The sequence below is a fragment of the Homarus americanus genome, unplaced genomic scaffold (assembly GCF_018991925.1).
Source record: "Homarus americanus isolate GMGI-L3 unplaced genomic scaffold, GMGI_Hamer_2.0 scaffold30858, whole genome shotgun sequence".
NCBI classification, from domain to species: domain Eukaryota; kingdom Metazoa; phylum Arthropoda; class Malacostraca; order Decapoda; family Nephropidae; genus Homarus; species Homarus americanus.
Genome location: NW_024737697.1, coordinates 438,583 through 450,209, shown reverse-complemented (window position 1 = coordinate 450,209; position 11,627 = coordinate 438,583).

The window sequence follows — 11,627 nt, the reverse complement described above, 5'->3', positions numbered from 1 at the left end:
TTTCCTTCTCCCATGTTGTTGGCACCTCCACCATGTCGGTATAGATCACTGCCAGTCTTCTCAGATTGTTTCATCCGTGTGTACGGGTCTTCGGGTCGGTGGATCCTTGCATGATGTTGTACGGAATCGTAGGTGACTTTCCTTCTGCCATACATAGCACACATTTCGCCTTTTCTTGTGGGGTCATAATTCAATTTGAAAAAAAAAAAAACACTTTAAGCACAGAAACTGTGCAAGTTTAAAAAATCCTAAAACACACACACACACACACAGAGCGAGAGCATACTGTCAGATTTGCATACACCAATGTATCATTGACGCACGTAGGCCTATACCCGATATATAATGTATAAACTAAATAGCTCATATGGCAAGCAAAGATACATACATACTGCATATAATACGTATATATGGATAGAAACACAGTTTACGTTCATGTAGATGTATTTTTTACGGCAGAGATGTACACGTAAGTGTACATGCGTTTGAGCAAACGAATATTTGTACTGCATTCTTACAAACAGGCACGCACATATATGGGTAGTATGATGCAACAGAGTGAGGGAGTGTGTGTACCCATGTGTGGGGTGCTTGAGTCCAGGGAGTGAGGAACATCCTGTGTGTCGGCCTGCAAGGTCAACTATACGACCTACCAGTCCAACTTCGTTTATTAAGACGTCCCTACCAACCTCTCGACGTCCCCAGCCGACACTACCGAGCGTACACGCCATTGGCTTGGCACTCTGACATTATTAGGACCTGCCACGCTTTACCATAAACATAAATTGTACCGGTTTCCACCCACACACTCCATCATTCTGTCACTTTATGTAACTTGCTGATACAACCAATGACCCTTCAGGCTTTTTACGCCCTTAATGCATGATTCCCAGATGGGCGCTGTAAACGCTTCTTCAGCGCTTCACCTTGCACAGGATGGGCAAGTGCCTAATAAACTAGCTCCCATCGAAGGCGATTCTAAAATAAAATCTGCCCAGGTAGCCCTTCAGTTGCTATGTCGACAAAGCGTTATGATGACAGTTCTTATTTACTAACACATGATGTATATTTACCAAAACCATCATGTTCAAGGAAAACGTTAAATTACTTCATTGTTTAAGTATAAATTAGATCATAGATGATAATTATTACGTTAGAAATAAAATAAAAAGAAAGATAATATAACAATCTCGCCACACCTGTTAGCATTGAATAGTGGTTACTGAGGGAGGAGTAGTGTTATGAAGACTGGTGGAGTGTGCGGTGTGGCTGGTGTGTAAAGTTGATGCAACATTTACCCGACGTTTTAATTTAAAGGTGCTTAGGAAAACATTAATTACTCTTGCATCCACTCAAACAAAAAATCCAAAGTGTTTATATGAAATTCCTGAGTTGAGTGTGAGTGAATGTTGATTGTGTGTGGGGATATATGGGTGAATGTTGATTGTATGTTGTTGTGAGACGTAAGGATTTGGGGGAATTTCGATATAATTATGTTTACATATAGTGAGGTTTACAGTTACAGTGACCGTATACCTGTAACTTATATAGTGACCGTACCTGTAATTTATATTAGTGAAGCTTAGAGTACAATGACCGTGTTCCTGTAACTTATATAGTAAGGCGTAGTTACAGTGACCGTACCTGTAATTATATGGACCGTGTTCGTAATTATATAGTGAAGCTTACAGTTACAATGACCGTGTTCCTGTAACTTATATAGTGAGGCGTAGTTAGAGTGACCGTGTACCTGTAACTTATGTAGTGCTTACAGTTACAGTGACCGTGTTCCTGTAACTTATAGTGAGGCGTACAGTTACAGTGACCGTGTACCTGTAACTTATATAGTGAGGCGTACAGTTACAGTGACCGTGTACCTGTAACTTATATAGTGAGGCGTAGTTACAGTGACCGTGTACCTGTAACTTATATAGTGAGGCTTACAGTTACAGTGACCGTGTACCTGTAACTTATTTAGTGAGGCTTACAGTTACAGTGACCGTATACCTGTAACTTATTTAGTGAGGCTTACAGTTACAGTGACCGTGTACCTGTAACTTATATAGTGAGGCTTACAGTTACAGTGACCGTATACCTGTAACTTATTTAGTGAGGCTTACAGTTACAGTGACCGTGTACCTGTAACTTATATAGCGAAGCTTACAGTTACAGTGACCGTGTACCTGTAACTTATATAGTGACCGTGTACCTGTAACTTATTTAGTGACCGTGTACCTGTAACTTATTTAGTGACCGTGTACCTGTAACTTATATAGTGAAGCTTACAGTTACAGTTACCGTGTTCCTGTAACTTATATAGTGAGGCGTACAGTTACAGTGACCGTGTACCTGTAACTTATATAGTGACCGTGTACCTGTAACTTATATAGTGAAGCTTACAGTTACAGTGACCGTGTTCCTGTAACTTATATAGTGAGGCGTAGTTACAGTGACCGTGTACCTGTAACTTATATATTTGACCGTGTACCTGTAACTTATATGGTGAAGCTTACAGTTATAGTGACCGTGTTCCTGTAACTTATATAGTGAGGCGTAGTTACAGTGACCGTGTACCTGTAACTTATATAGTGACCGTGTACCTGTAACTTATATAGTGAAGCTTACAGTTATAGTGACCGTGTACCTGCAACTTATATAGTGACCGTGTACCTGTAACTTATATAGTGACCGTGTACCTGTAACTTATATAGTGAAGCTTACAGTTATAGTGACCGTGTACCTGTAACTTATAAAGCCAAGCTTAGTTACAGTGACCTTGTACCTGTAACTTATATAGTGACCGTGTACCTGTAACTTATATAGTGAAGCTTACAGTTACAGTGACCGTGTTCCTGTAACTTATATAGTGAGGCGTAGTTACAGTGACCGTGTACCTGTAACTTATATAGTGAGGCGTACAGTTACAGTGACCGTGTACCTCTAACTTATATAGTGACCGTGTACCTGTAACTTATATAGTGACCGTGTACATGTAACTTATATAGTGAAGCTTACAGTTATAGTGACCGTGTTCCTGTAACTTATATAGTGAGGCGTAGTTACAGTGACCGTGTACCTGTAACTTATATAGTAAACCATGCAGTTACCGTGTACCTGTAACTTATATAGTGACCGTGTGCCTGTAACTTATATAGTGAAGCTTACAGTTATAGTGACCGTGTACCTGTAACTTATATAGTGAGGCGTAGTTACAGTGACCGTGTACCTGTAACTTATATAGCCAAGCTTAGTTACAGTGACCGTGTACCTGTAACTTATATAGTGAAGCTTACAGTTATAGTGACCGTGTACCTGTAACTTATATAGTGAAGCTTACAGTTACAGTGACCGTGTTCCTGTAACTTATATAGTGAGGCGTAGTTACAGTGACCGTGTACCTGTAACTTATATAGTGAGGCTTACAGTTACAGTGACCGTGTACCTGTAACTTATATAGTGAGGCGTACAGTTACAGTGACCGTGTACCTCTAACTTATATAGTGACCGTGTACCTGTAACTTATATAGTGACCGTGTACCTGTAACTTATATAGTGACCGTGTACATGTAACTTATATAGTGAAGCTTACAGTTATAGTGACCGTGTTCCTGTAACTTATATAGTGAGGCGTAGTTACAGTGACCGTGTACCTGTAACTTATATAGTGAGGCGTACAGTTACAGTGACCGTGTACCTCTAACTTATATAGTGACCGTGTACCTGTAACTTATATAGTGAAGCTTACAGTTACAGTGACCGTGTTCCTGTAACTTATATAGTGAGGCGTAGTTACAGTGACCCTGTACCTGTAACTTATATAGTGACCGTGTTCCTGTAACTTATATAGTGAGGCGTAGTTACAGTGACCGTGTACCTGTAACTTATATAGTGAGGCGTACAGTTACAGTGACCGTGTACCTGTAACTTATTTAGTGAAGCTTACAGTTACAGTGACCGTATACCTGTAACTTATTTAGTGAGGCTTACAGTTACAGTGACCGTGTACCTCTAACTTATATAGTGAGGCTACAGTTACAGTAATGTATACTCTCGTAACTTATTTAGTGAGGCTTACAAGTTACAGTGACCGTGTACCTGTAACTTATATAGCTTAGTTATATGTTACAGTGACCGTGTACTGTAACTTATATAGTGACCTTAAAATTGTAACTTATTTAGTGACCGTGTACCTGTAACTTATTTAGATGACCGTGTACCTGTAACTTATATAGTGAAGTTTACAGTTACAAAGTTACCGTGTTCCTGTAACTTATATAGTGAGGCGTACAGTTACAGGACCGTGTACCTGTAACTTATATAGTGACCGTGTACCTGTAACTTATATAGTGAAGCTTACAGTTACAGTGACCGTGTTCCCGGGTAACTCATAGAGAGTGCGTAGTTATAAAGACCGTGTACTGTAACATAGTGATCGGTACCTGTAACTTATATGTGAAGCTATACAGTTATAGTGACCGTGTTCCTGTAACTTATAGTGAGGCAGTTACTGCGACGTACCTGTAACTTATATAGTGAGACCGTACCTGTAACTTATATATAAGCTATAGTGACCGTGTACCTGCAACTTATATAGTGACCGTGTACCTGTAACTTATATAGTGACCGTGTACCTGTAACTTTATATAGTGAAGCTTACAGTTATAGTGACCGTGTACCTGTAACTTATATAGCCAAGTTTAGGTTAGTTACCTTGTACCTGTAACTTATATAGTGACCGTGTACCTGTAACTTATATAGTGAAGCTTACAGTTTACAGTGACCGTGTTCCTGTAACTTATATAGTGAGGCAGTTACAGCGACCGTGTACCTGTAACTTATATAGTGAGGCGTACAGTTACAGTGACCGTGTACCTGTAACTTATATAGTGACCGTGTACCTGTAACTTATATAGTGACTGTGTACCTGTAATTTATATAGTGACCGTGTACATGTAACTTATAGTGAAGCTACAGTTATAGTGACCGTGTTTCTGTAACTTATATAGTGAGGCGTAGTTACAGTGACCGTGTACCTGTAACTTATATAGTGAGCCGTACGTCTACTTATGTGTACCTGTAACTTATATAGTGACCGTGTACCTGTAACTTATATATAGTGAAGCTTACAGTTATAGTGACCGTGTTTTCGTAACTTATAGGAGGCGGTTACAGTGACCGTGTACCTGTAACTTATATAGCGTTTAGTTACAAAAGTGACCGTGTACCTGTAACTTATATAGTGAAGCTTTTGGTTATCAGTGACCGTGTACCTGTAACTTATATAGTGAAGCTACAGTTACAGTGACCGTGTTCCTGTAACTTATATAGAGGCGTAGTTACAGTGACCGTGTACCTGTAACTTATATAGTGAGGGGCTTACAGTTACAGTGACCGTGTACCTGTAACTTATATAGGAGTGCATGAAGTTACAGTGACCGTGTACCTCTAACTTATATAGTGACTGCAATGTAACTTATATGTGCGTGTCCTGTAACTTATATAGTGACCGTGTACATGTAACTTTATATAGTGAAGTTACAGTTATAGTGACCGTGTTCCTGTAACTTATATAGTGAGGCGTAGTTACAGTGACCGTACCTGTAACTTTTTATATATGCACAGCGTACCTGTAACTTAGAAGACCGTGTACCTGTAACTTATATAGTGAAGCTTACAGTTACAGTGACCTGCACCTGTAACTTATATAGTGAAGCTGGCTATGCCACAGTGACCGTGTTCCTGTAACTTATAGAGAGGCGTAGTTACAGTGACCGTACCTGTAACTTATATAGTGAGGCGTACAGTTAAGAGATCAGTACTTAAAACTATAACGTACCTGTAACTTATATAGTGAAGCTACAGTCACAGTGACCGTGTTCCTGTAACTTATATAGTGAGGCGTAGTTGTGACCCTGTACCTGTAACTTATATAGTGACCGTGTTCCTGTAACTTATGGAGGCGAATAGTTACAGTGACCGTGTACCTGTAACTTATATAGTGAGGCGCACAGGGTTACAGTGACCGTGTACCTCTAATCTTATATATGACCGTGTACCTGTAACTTATATAGTGAGGCTTACAGTTAGTGCGACCGTGTACCTGTAACTTATTTAGTGAAGCTTAGTTACAGTGACCGTATACCTGTAACTTATTTAGTGAGGGTCTTACAGTTACAGTGACCGTGTACCTGTAACTTATATAGTGAGGCTTACAGTTACAGACCGTATACCTGTAACTTATTTAGTGAGGCTTACAGTTACAGTGACCGTGTACCTGTAACTTATATAGTGGCTTACAGTTACAGTGACCGTGTACCTGTAACTTATATAGTGACCGTGTACCTGTAACTTATTTAGTGGACCGTGTATCTGTAACTATTTAGTGAACGTGTACCTGTATCTTATATAGGAAGTTACAGTTACAGTTACTGTGTTCCTGTAACTTTATAGTGAGGCGTACAGCTCCGTGTACCTGTATCTATAGTGACCGTGTACCTGTAACTTATAGTGAAGCTTACAGTTACAGTGACCGTGTTCCTAAATTTATAGTGAGGCGTAGTTACAGTGACCGTACCTGTAACATATAGTGAGGCGTACAGTTACAGTGACCGTGTAATTTAACTCTATATAGTGACCGTGTACCTGTAACTTATATGAGGCTTACAGTTACAGTGACCGTGTTCCTGTTTTATATAGTGAGGCGTAGTTACAGTGACCCTGTACTCTGTAACTTATATAGTGACCGTGTTCCTGTAACTATATAGTGAGCGTAGTTACAGTGACCCTGTACCTGTGTAACCGTATATAGTGACCGTGTTCCTGTAACTTATATAGTGACGTAGTTACAGTGACCGTGTACCTGTAACTTATATAGTGAGGCGTACAGTACAGTGACCGTGTTAGAAGCTCTGCATATGATGACCGTGTACCTGTTAGCTTATAGTGAGGCTTACAGTTACAGTGACCGTGTACCTGTAACTTATTTAGTGAAACTTACAGTTACAGTGACCGTATACCTGTAACTTATTTGAGTGAGGCTTACAGTTACAGTGACCGTGTACCTGTAATTATATGAGTGGGGCTTTACAGTTACAGTGACCGTATACCTGTAACTTATTTGGGAGTGGGAGCTTACAGTTACACAGTGACCGTGTACCTGTAACCAAATACCTGTATATGTGAGCTTACAGTTACAGTGACCGTGTGCCTGTAACTATATAGTGAGGCCAGGTACCCTGTAACTTATTTGGTGACCGTGTACCTGTAACCGTGTACCTTGTATTTAGTGACCGTGTACCTGTTAACATATGGTAGTGAAGCTTTACAGTTACCGTGTTCCTGTAACTTATATAGTGAGGCGTACAGTTACAGTGACCGTGTACCTGTAACTTATATAGTGACCGTGTACCTGTAACTTATATAGTGAAACTTACAGTTACAGTGACCGTGTTCCTGTAACTTATATAGTGAGGCGTAGTTACAGTGACCGTGTACCTGTAACTTATATAGTGAGGCGTACAGTTACAGTGACCGTGTACCTCTAACTTATATAGTGACCGTGTACCTGTAACTTATATAGTGAAGCTTACAGTTACAGTGACCGTGTTCCTGTAACTTATATAGTGAGGCGTAGTTACAGTGACCCTGTACCTGTAACTTATATAGTGACCGTGTACCTGTAATTTATATAGTGAAGCTTACAGTTATAGTGACCGTGTACCTGTAACTTATATATTGACCGTGTGACCTGTAACTCGTATAGTGAGGCTTACAGTGACCGTGTACCTCTAACTTATATAGTGAAGCTTACAGTAACAACGATCTTGTACCTGTAATTTAATAGAAAAATATATACCGGTAGCTACTTACTTAGCCTCGGTACTTGTAAACTTGTGTATATCCTGAGCTACATATACTGTACTTGGCTTCTCACATACTTATCGAGCTAAATATTTAATTCTCCTTATATATATATATATATATATATATATATATATATATATATATATATATATATATATATATATATATATATATATATATATATATATATACATGTATATATATACACATATATATATATTTCATGTAAATCCACAATGAAAACGTGGATAAGATAAATCTTGATAAAATCACACGGGAAAATGGAAACAACGGAGTACCTTAGCTTTCGTCTTTATTCAAGACATCTTCAGAGGCAACTGGATTACATGGACAGAGAGAGGCTTAAATATACAGGGTGACCTAAAAACATGAGGTCAGGTCATAATGATGACATCCACTAATCCCCACACCAACACACACGAAGAGGAGCTTAAGAGAAGGGAGGTGACGTGAGTAGCCAGGTCAGGTCAGAAAAAAGGGACCCACAAAATAACTATCATACATCTAGATCAAAGGTTTTCAAAGCATTTTTAACCTTAGGCCACTGACAAATAAATTTATGTAACATATTATCAGTTTTGAACTGACCATCACTAAGGTTTATTGATTTTAATTCCTTAATCAAACTAGCTTCAACCCCAAAAAAAAAAGAAAGAAAGATCAATAGTGAGAAACGATATACAGCATGTATGTTGTGTTGTCAATAGTAATAGAAACAATTGTGACCCCTCTATTATGTGTAAATGAGGCAGAAACTCAGATCAGCAACCTGGGACTTGGTCAAAATTTTTGTGATGCCATATGGCAGTAGGGTGTGTCATAGGAGGGAAGATCAGCTAAAACTAATGGCCCATCACTTTCTTGGTAGATTTTAGTGTATATAAACAGAAAATAATTTCAGTTTCAATATTTTGCAACCTTTTGCTAGGTAAATTTTAGCGTGAAATTTATCGAAAATCTAACGTACAGCTGCATTAGTGCATTACAATTAAATAGTGAACTGTTGCTTTCTGACTTCATTCTTTAGCCTTAACTAACAATATTTTTTTCTGTTTCGAATTCTGATGCATTTATAAGTTGATAATATTTGCGATGGCTGCTTGTGTCAGGGACGAGGAACCAAAAATCCAGCCATCTCAGTCACTATCTTGGGTCTGGAAGTGAGCTCTGAAGTCAGGTTGCCTACATTGAAGATGCTTTGCTGAGATACGGTGTTTAATCAGGCAAATCGGTAGAAAGAACCAGGAACTTACACAAACAAAGACATTTGCCAGTGATATGACCAAAGCTGTCTTGGCACAGTACACTCTGGCTAACGCGCTCAGTTCAACCTCAGTCATAACAAGTCAGAAGAAAGATTAGTGAGAGACTGCTAGCCAGTTGAGAAAAGGCAAGAGATATCTCTCTTGGGAGGAAAACTTTACTTGTTAAGGACAACTTTGCCAAGCAACTGGACCAGTTATTTGACATAGTACTTGCAAGTGCCCAATTGTTCTCTGTCCTGAGTTTGGATGCGATCGTGACTGTAAAATCTGAGGCCCACATCTCCTGTGTTGCAAGCGTGGGCTGAGATTCCTGTGATCGAACTGGCATTTGTCAAAGCACAGGAGAAGACTGGCTATAGAGCTCTCATGATTTCTAGCCAGAATATTCGGAGTCCAAAGAGACGGGAGGCTGCCACAGAGAGAGACAGAAGGAGAAAGAGTTGCCGAGGGAGAAAGGGGGCTTGAGAGGCCCAGGGGTGAGGAGGGTAAGGCCGTGGTGGAGTAGAAGCTGATTCAGAGTTTAATGACTTCCCATATGGCTGATCCAAGTGCTGACCAGAATGGTGACTTTGTCCCTAACTTGAAAATAATGATCCAAACCTTCAGGCATAAGATTCGAAATAGGAAAAGTATCCCGAGCATAGCTCTGGCCAGCATGCGACACCACACTGGTCTCAGAGAAACTGCAGAGATAACAACAGCTGCCTGGATTGACGGTGGTTTGATAACACCTGATGATGTTCACACAATTGATAGATCATAACAAAGTAAGGAGGAAGCTCAGGAGAAAACTTGTCAGTAACCTAGAAAGAGGTTTGATAAGGGGATAAGAAAATGGAATCACTTGTTTGTTCTTTGATGGGAGAAGGGATGACACTAAAGTGTTCATGAAAGTTGGAGATTCTGACAAGTTGTTTCCTGCCATGGTGAAGGAGGAACACTACTCCTGCTGCAGTGAACCAGGAGAGGAAAGTATTTGTGGCATTCACTCCAGAGAAAGATGACATCAGGAAACCAGCTGAGATAGTGGCAGATAACATTGTGAACTGGCTCAGAGAGACGGAACATGTAGACCAGACCCTGCAGGCCATTGGAGGGGACAGCACCAGCACGAGCACAGGGTGGCAGGGGGTCATACAGTGGATAGAGCGGAAGATTGGGGGAGGAAGCTGGTCTGGATTGTTTGTGACCTCCACACCAGCGAGTTGCCACTCAGACATCTGATCCAGGAGCTGGATGGCAAGACTCTTTCAAGCAACAGATGGTCTGGTCCTCTTGGCAAGATGCTGGACTCTGCCACTGAGTTGAAAATATACATCGAGCTTTGAAAAAAATCAGTTGGCCCTCCACTGCGTTGAGCTTTATACTGTCATTGACGACCTGAGTACTGACCAGTACTATGGTTACATGATTTGCAGTGCCATCAAAACTGGGGTCATGCCTGATAGACTTGCTTACCTGCAGATAGGTCCAGTCTCACATTCTGGGTGGCTCACAACAGCTCTCAGGTTCTGCAGAATTTGGTGCTCATCATAAACTGAAAAGGGAACCAGCTTCACAACCTGAGACTTGTGTCAATTCATCGTGAGTGTCTACTTGCCAAATTGGTTCAACACCAAGGTCAAGTCATCGTTCTCGAAGGTCGAGGCATGTTCTCTTCCAGCTTGAGCTCTGAGGGTGTAGGGAAGGTTGTTCAGATTGTGGAGCAGACTGTGAGGAGATCTTCCTGCGTATGTCTCATCGAGGCAGTTCTGCAGACAATGTTCTGCAGTAAGGATGAGGAGAGAAGAGTAGCAGTCAAAAGATCTTGGATATGAGACTTATGAGAGGATCTGGGCATGACGAATCAGTTGGTGACGATTCCTTCAGGGTGGGACGACTCCTGAAGTCAATCTAGGTGCCAAGACCCTCACTGATCTCATAGATCTGGATAGCATCAGGCTGGCAGTGAGCCCCCTCTTACCTGCAGCCTCACCAATGTTCAAGGTGGAGCTTTTCCTGGACAACCCCATGCATGTCCTGCTGGCTTCGCACACCCAGAGTATGGCGTTGTGCAGCAGGTGGCGAGGCCAGCATTCCGTGTACAGCCAGGAGAGGAGGCTGCATCCGAGCTCAGGTGGTCAGCAGGGAGGTGATGAGTGAAACAGAAGCAAGAAAGACATGTTCTCTGGTGTGCAGCAACACGGGTCGTAGTAGTAAAACCGGTTTTGTATTTGATGATTTTTGTTTTCTAAGGAATATTAAATTTAATAAATGTGTCGAATCATTTCATCCTAATAAATTAACCTGATACATTTACTTTACTTTAAATAAGCTATTTAGTGGTGTTGGTAAAAGAGGTGGGAATACTGAATTTTCATAAGATTTCAAGTTAAAATTTACCTAGCAAAAAATAAAAACTTTTCAAATCTGAAGATATCACATGATTCTGCACATAGAACTACATCATTAATACCATGGGCCGATTTTTCAAACTCC